The sequence below is a fragment of the Hevea brasiliensis genome, chromosome 17 (genome assembly GCF_030052815.1).
Source record: "Hevea brasiliensis isolate MT/VB/25A 57/8 chromosome 17, ASM3005281v1, whole genome shotgun sequence".
In the NCBI taxonomy this organism is placed as follows: Eukaryota; Viridiplantae; Streptophyta; class Magnoliopsida; order Malpighiales; family Euphorbiaceae; genus Hevea; species Hevea brasiliensis.
Window position 1 is genome coordinate 44,061,769 of NC_079509.1, and position 7,858 is coordinate 44,069,626.

Below are 7,858 nucleotides of genomic sequence, written 5' to 3' on the forward strand. Positions count from 1 at the left end.
ATAAGATTACCCCAAAGAAGTATCTTGACAAAGATCTTTTAGACTAATTGGGATTGATGGCATAAGTGGATGCCTATTTGCATAATATAGGATGGGAGCACTTCGCCACTCTATGGTTCCCCACATATAGGGACCTTATTTTAGAGTTGTTAGAGATTTTCCAAGTAAACTTATGGGCAATGGATAAAGCCAATAAGGGAAGTATTCAATTCCAGCTTTTGTGAGTGGATCAGGCATTGAACATGGATGAGTTAAATGCTAACTTTTGTTTTGACAATGATGGCCTCTAGGACGATAGATGGTTTAAAACAACATGACTTTTTAGTGGACTGTGGCAAGAGTACCATGCCAGCTGCTCCAAATTTACAAGGCTTACAAACTTGGCACTGTGATATCTCCACCGCTTCACAACTCACAGCATCATTGTGAAGGAGAAATTCACTTTAGCACACCTTAGGGTGCAAAGTTTAGCAATTGAAAAATTTTCAACACCTAGGCCTTCATGTTTCATGCAAACCAATTAAACTATTGAAAAATACATAATTTTGTCATAACAAATTATGTTTCAATTGTTAACATACCTAATTATCATTAGGAAATAAAAGCCCTAAATTTTAAACAAGTTAGGGTTTAAGGAAAAATTACCCTTAAAGGCATAGAATCACATTCACACACCAGTCTGGGCAGTGAAGACCACCAAGTGTTGGTCCTCTAGCTTATCCATACAAGCAAGTTGAACCAAGCAACCTTGAAGAACCAAAAATCCTTGAATCCCTTTCCTTATGATTCAGCCAAGATGAAGAAAGGAAGGCTTTAAGATTTTTCTTGGTTTCAAGAGTATAGAAGTAGTGAGAAATACTTTCTCAATGTTTAATTCAAGAGTGAACAACTTCTAATATCTCTTGAACCAAGCAAAGAAGGAAGAGAATTTGGCTATGGTGAGAGGAAAGTAGACGGCAACAAAGGAGAAGAAGAAGATCTAATCTTCTTTTCCTTTTCTCCTTATTTATATTTTAATTATCCTTAATTATTTTAAGTTAACAAGTGTTCAAATCTCATTTAACCATTAAATAAGTTTTCTCAATTTAATTTGGCCACTTGTCAAACTCAAATAAATTAACAAATTAAAATCATAATTAATTAGTATATCTCATATTCTAATTAATTTAATTTTCCTCTCATTTTGACCAAGTCAAACTTGTCAAATTTTAACCAAGTCAAATTACCAAATTAATCAAATTAATTTTCTTCCTTAAGCTTAATTAATCAAGTTTATATTTAAATACTTTAAATATTAACTTAATATTTTCATAAATAAATTTATTTTCAAGTCATGATAGGGACTTTGCAATCTAATTGCAAACTAAATATATTAATTTAATTAATTAATTAAATTAATTTTGCTTAGATCATATTGCTCTTATGTGTGTGACTTATTAGGTTCATTACTAATTGGCAATGAGAGTAATATTAACTCTTTAATATTATTGGAACCATTCCAAACTTAAAATGAAATTCCCTTTTCATTTAAGTCCTCATAAATCATGGTTGACATTTAGTTTAATGTACCATGACTACCCAACTAGTTATGAATTATTCCCTAATTCATGAACCTTAATCATACATATCATGCACTAAAATCTCTTCTTTACAAAATTCCAATTCTAGCTAGAGTCATGGTTTATGTCAAACTCTTATGCTTAGAATCATATATAGTCATTTTAATTCTAATTCTTGATTAATAAGACTTTCTTGTCAGAAACTCTTTTCTGACTAAGTCTATCTGTCCTAGTTAAGAACTTGAATCATCAAGAACAATTCAAATGAACATAGGATTTTATCCATATTTACTTAAGGCAATGGATCCCATCTTAACTAACACCTAACTCCACATATAACTAGTCAGAGCCAACACATTCTTATATACTCATACATAGTACAAGCATGAAAGCAGTATCAAACTCAAACCACCTCTATATAAGAGAACTATGTTATCTTAGGTCAAAGAATTATATACACTATTATGATCAATATGACTATGTATTAACAAGAGTAAACTCCATGTACAAGTCAAATTATGTCACTAGTTCAACCTACTTATCTCATAAGTACCCAACATGTTTGTTATATTGCATGAGATTCATTATTTCATCCCATTAGTATCTCATACTAATCCATGGAAATAAACAAAGGTGATCATCTTTCTGAATAAATCATGTTTAATGAGGTATACTAGATTATGAATTGAAATTTATGATACTTGTACTAGAATGTTCTGTCACTCATATTCTTAATAACTTAAGAATAGAATATCCAATAAGATATTAAAGAAAATTTTCAATTAATTTTAAAGTATTCAAATTTAAAAGAAAAAAGATAAATTTTCCATTAATGAGAATAAATATTTACGAGATACAATACAATGATATGCTCTAGGGGATACTATTAACAATCTCTCACTTGCACTAGAGCCAATCATTACAAAATTTCAACCCATCTTCTCAAGATGTCGATCTAGCTAGTTTTGTGTCATGGCCTTGGTGAAGGGATCAGCTGGATTATCAACGGATGCTATTTTCTGTATGGCTACATTGCCTCTCCCAAATATTTCTCTGATAATGTGGCAGCACTTTTCTATGTATTTGGATTTCTGGTGAGACCGGGGTTCCTTTCCTTGAATAATAGCACCATTGTTGTCACAATATAAAGGAATTGATGACACAATCAAAGGAACCACTCCAAGTTCTATAACAAATTTCTTTATCCAAATAGCTTCTTTTGCAGCATCAATGTAGCAATATATTCAGCCTCTATAGTGGAGTCTATAATTATTATCAGCTTGGAACTCTTCCAGCTAACTGCGCCTCCATTACATATGAACACAAAATCAGAGATAGACTTTCTATCATCCACATTTGATTAGAAATTAGAATCTGTAAATCCATCCAGTTATAAATCACTTCCTTCGTAGATTAAGAATAAATCCTTAGTTCTTCTCAAGTACTTAAGGATATTCTTGACAACAATCCAGTGTTCTAAACCTAGATTAGATTAAAACTTACTAGTCAAACTAATGGCATAAACAATATCCAGTCTTGTATACAACATTGCATACATAAGACTTCTAATTGCTAAAGCATATGGAATTTTTGCCACCTTCTCTCTTTCCTCAAGTGTCTTTACAGACATTTCTTTGGAAAGATGGATACTATGTCTTTAAATTATGGTCATTTGGAATTAATAATTAAATGTGAATTGATGTTGGTTAGTGCAAGTAATTGAAGGAATTAACAATTAAACCTTAGGACAGAAATTTTACACACTGAGTCTAGTGTGTTTGGTAGCTCATAAGATGAGCTACACAACTCCAATTGGTGTGAAACCAATTGGAAATAAAACTTAAGACATAGGGATAGAATTTTCATGGAGATACCCTACCCAGAAAATGACCATAAGCTACCCTAAATGAACCTTGAAACTGGAAGTGAAATTCTGGAACCTGCAGAAATTAAGCACGTAAACAGTAAATTTTGAATTGTCATAACTCTCTCTAGAAAACTCCAATTTATGTGATTTTTAAACCGATGGAAACCTGAAACATAGTAGAATATTTCATATGGAGAACTTTAGGCCAAATTATGGACTTAACTCAATCATATTATTAGGCGAATTTAAGTCAATGAACCTGCCAGAACCTAAATCTGCAGAATTTGAACCATGTGAACAATAAAATTTACATTGTCGTAACTCTCTCTAGAAAACTGTTTCGCTATTTTGCAATCACCGCAAGTGCACGTATCGCTAATAAGTAATAAAGCGATAAGTAGAGTATCGTTCCCATGAGGAATTTTATTTAGAAAGTACCAATCTACACAGAAATCTTGACTGTCTAGGCTATCGAATACTTAGGGAATGAAGTTTTTTAACTTTAAACACTAAAATGGTAAACTTAAAATGAAATGATTTATTTGAAGCAATTCTGGAATTAAGATTTCACACTTGAATCTTACGAGGGATGTTATCTCGTTTATTTACTGAATTGAGGATTGTTTTCCTTGATGGTAATCAGTCCTAAGTTAGCCTAAATCCTTTCTCAAGGTATCTAGGGTATATTCTAATTAACTCGAACCCTACTTTCATGGTGATCAAATCAATTAAAATCCTTTAAGACCTTTGACCAATTTTTAGGTTCCACAAAGGTATCAGCCTATGTCTAGGTTAGAATTCCTTGGTTCAAGATCTTAATTTTCTAATATTAATCTTCATCTTTCAGTCCTTCAATTAACATCTACAATCATAACTAAACAGGTATCAACACATAGAATGCATTAAGATCGTGATAAGTGCATAATTTATTAATTTTACTCTCATCACATTTAGTTTTTTTTTTTTAAAGTGTTTTTATGTTTAATTTAGTTGGTTAAGTATAGTTATCTATTAGGCACATGTTTAGAGAGTTGTTGAAATAATTATATTAAATGGAGAAATTTGACTCTTGCTATATTTTTTAGGGTTTTGCTGAAGTTCCGGAGCAATATAGTGTGGAAGGAAGCTTGGAAAGGTCGAAGAATTGAGAAGCATTATTGATACAAAGTACACGGGCCATGTAAGCATAACTAGAGACCCGTGTAACATTCTGCCAGAAGGAATCCAGAGAACTGAGGAAGAAACAAAGTACATGGGCAGTGTAAATTGACCCGTGTAAATCCTGGAGAGCCGTATAACTTTCTGTGCCCATGCGAAACATGCCCATTCAGCTCCAGTAAGTTACAGGGCCTTGGGCCGTGTAGTGATACACGGGCCATGTATATGTCGATAGTTAGATTCCTGATTTTGCTCCCGTTGCAGTTTTTGATAGAGACTCTAAAAACCTAACCCTAGACCATTTATTATAAATAGAAGAGATAGCAGCCGACTCAAGGAGAGAGAGACGCCTCCAAAAATCATTCAGTAGCCTCTCCATTCATCTTTTAGAATTCTTCTTTATTTTTCTATAAGCCATGAATGGCTAAGTTTTTAATTCAGTTCAAGGGATTCTAGTTCTTTTGCTTGATTTGTGAGACCAAGTTCTTAATTTAGTTTATATCTTTTTGAATATCTATTGTTTTCTTATTTCTTTGTCTTTGATCTATTGAATGATTTGCTAAAAAGGCCTATTAGTTGATTGTTTGAAGATATCAATTGCTATTTCATCTTCATAATTCGTAATTGTTGTATAAGATTGAACATAAGTAGCAATTAGGTTTTATTGATTATGATCCCAGTTTTCAAAAATAACCTAAGGAAACAATAGGGTGGATTAAATGATTTATGCTTCATAAATTGTTGTTCAACTTAACTACTTCCTTTTCTTAAAGCAGTTATTAATTTGATGAGGATTGCTTAATATGAACTCAGTTAATAATTAGAGTCAATAAGAGTGCTGGGCTCGAATTGATGAATATAGGGAAGTCAGGGGTTTACCTCGCTATTTGGTAAATCTACGTTAAGGATTCAATAAGAGATAATTATATTTCTTTTATCTATAATCAAATCAATGAATTGGAATGAGAACTACCTTAGACTGAATTTTGTTTAAATTGATATTTTCATATATAGTTCTTGAATTTTTTATTTCTTCTGATTTTGTGTTACAAAACCCCCTCAATCTTTGTCTCTTTCGTTTTCCATTACACAAGTGCATGAAGATCCAATAATTCAGTCTCTAGGGTTCAACCTGGATTTACCACTTGCTATAGAAAATATTTCATACTTGGTAATTTTAATTAATTTAATTTCTGGTGGATTCGATACCCATCATGAATTTTGGCACCGTTGCCGGGGACTGAAGTTTATTTGATTTCATGTTTTTGGAGTTAGATATTTTGTTATTAATTCTGTTTGTGCTAGTTTTAGGTTTTTGAAAAAAAAAATTATTATGGTGTTAGTGTTCATCGTTACTGTTCATTAAGAATTTTGGTTGAATTTGGAGGGCGGCCCATACCTATTTTGAAGGAAACGATGCTCTGATCAAGACTAATCAATCCATAGGATTCCTTGGCCCCACCCTCTTGAGGCCAAATTCCATTGCTTTCTAGGGTTTTGATGCATTTTTTTGTTTTTACTTTGATTTGTTTTTGTTTATGACATGAACTTCTCAATCTGCTAAGTTGATCTTTGACCCAAAAGTAGAAAAAATAGCTAAACAGTTGAAAAAAATTGGCTAAGCAAGGTAGGCTGATTCTGAGTACATCTGAAGGAGTCCAATCTCCAAAGGAACTAAGTTCGGGTTCAGATTCGGATTCAGAGTCAAATTCCAAAAACGAAACCATGGCTGTTAGGACTTTGAAAGAGTTGGCTGCTCCTGATCTAAACCAACAACTTTTGTGTATTCAATACCCTGCTTTAAATGTTGCTTTTGAGTTGAAATATGGACTAATCCATTTGTTGCCTAAGTTTCATGGTCTTGCAGGTGAGGATTCGCATAAGCATCTAAAGGAATTTCATGTTATGTGTTCCAGCATGAAACCTCAAGGAGTTTCAGGGGATCAAATCAAGCTTCGAGCTTTTCCCTTCTCACTGGAGGGCACAGCTAAGGATTCGCTATGTTACCTTCCTTCCGGATCTATCAACTCATGGAATGGAATGAAGCGGATATTTCTAGAAAAGTATTTTCCTGCTTCCCGTGCTGCCAACATAAGAAAAGAAATTTGTGGCATCCAGCAGTACAATGGAGAGAAGTTATATGAGTACCGGGAGAGATTTAAGAAGCTGTGTGCAAGCTGTCCCCATCATCAAATAAGTGAGCAGCTGTTGATTCAATATTTCTATGAGGGACTTCTACCAATAGACCATAGTATGATAAATGCTGCTAATGGAGGAGCTTTGGTTGACAAGACACCAGAAGAGGCAAAGAGGCTGATTGCTAATATGGCAGCAAATTCTCAGCAGTTTGGAATGAGAATGGATCATACACCTATGAAGGTTAATGAGGTAAGTACATCTAACATTGAGAAAAAAATTTCTGATTTAACTTCTTTGGTGAGATATTTGGCTGTAGGGAATATGCAAACTGTTAAGGAATGTGGAATTTGTTCGAGTTTGGGTCATGCTACTGATATGTGTCCTGCGTTACAAGAGGATGAATCAATGCAACATGCTAATGCAGTAGGACATTATGGGCAGCCACAACGCAGGTATGATCCCTATTCGAATACTCAAAATCCAGGATGGCGAGATCATCCCAATCTGAGTTATGGGAATCAACCAGTGTAAAATCAATACTATCAGCAAAGACCATAAGTGAATCAACCACAACTGCCTCTACCTCCACCTCCCTCAAATCAAGGTATGTCACTTGATAAAATTGTTAAGGCTTTAGCTAACAATACACAACAGTTTCAATAGGAGACCAGAAATAGCATTCAAAACATAAAGAGGTAGATTGGTCAATTAGCCTCATTTGTGAGTAAGCTAGAAGCTCAAGGTTCTGGAAAGCTTCCATCACAAACAGTTATGATTCCTAGAGAAAATGAAAGTGTGATACTGTTACGGAGTGGGAAAGAAGTTGATAACCAAACTCCACATGAGAAAAAAAAGAAGCAAGGAGAAAAAGAGTCTAAAGTTCCTGAAGTTGAGGTAAATACTGAACCTAACTTGAATAAGATTAATAATCCTGTTCTTCCTCCATTCCCTTGTAGGTTGGCTAAAAATAAGAAAGAAGAATAAGAGAAAGAAATTTTGGAGACTTTCAGAAAGGTAGAGGTGAATATACCTTTACTTGATGTGATCAAATAAGTTTCCAAGTATGCTAAATTCCTTAAGGAACTATGCACTACAAAGTGCAAGTTGAGGAATAATGAGAAGATCAGTGTGAGGG

At 33.6% G+C, this 7,858-nt stretch overlaps 1 non-coding gene across 1 annotated transcript; it reads right to left on the reverse strand.

Annotated features, from left to right (window-relative positions):
* Positions 1 to 6,672: 6,672 nt before the first annotated feature.
* LOC131175741 (small nucleolar RNA R71) lies at positions 6,673 to 6,779 on the reverse strand. Its single transcript, XR_009145930.1, has one exon. It is a non-coding gene; the product is annotated as a small nucleolar RNA R71 (small nucleolar RNA).
* Positions 6,780 to 7,858: the final 1,079 nt, after the last annotated feature.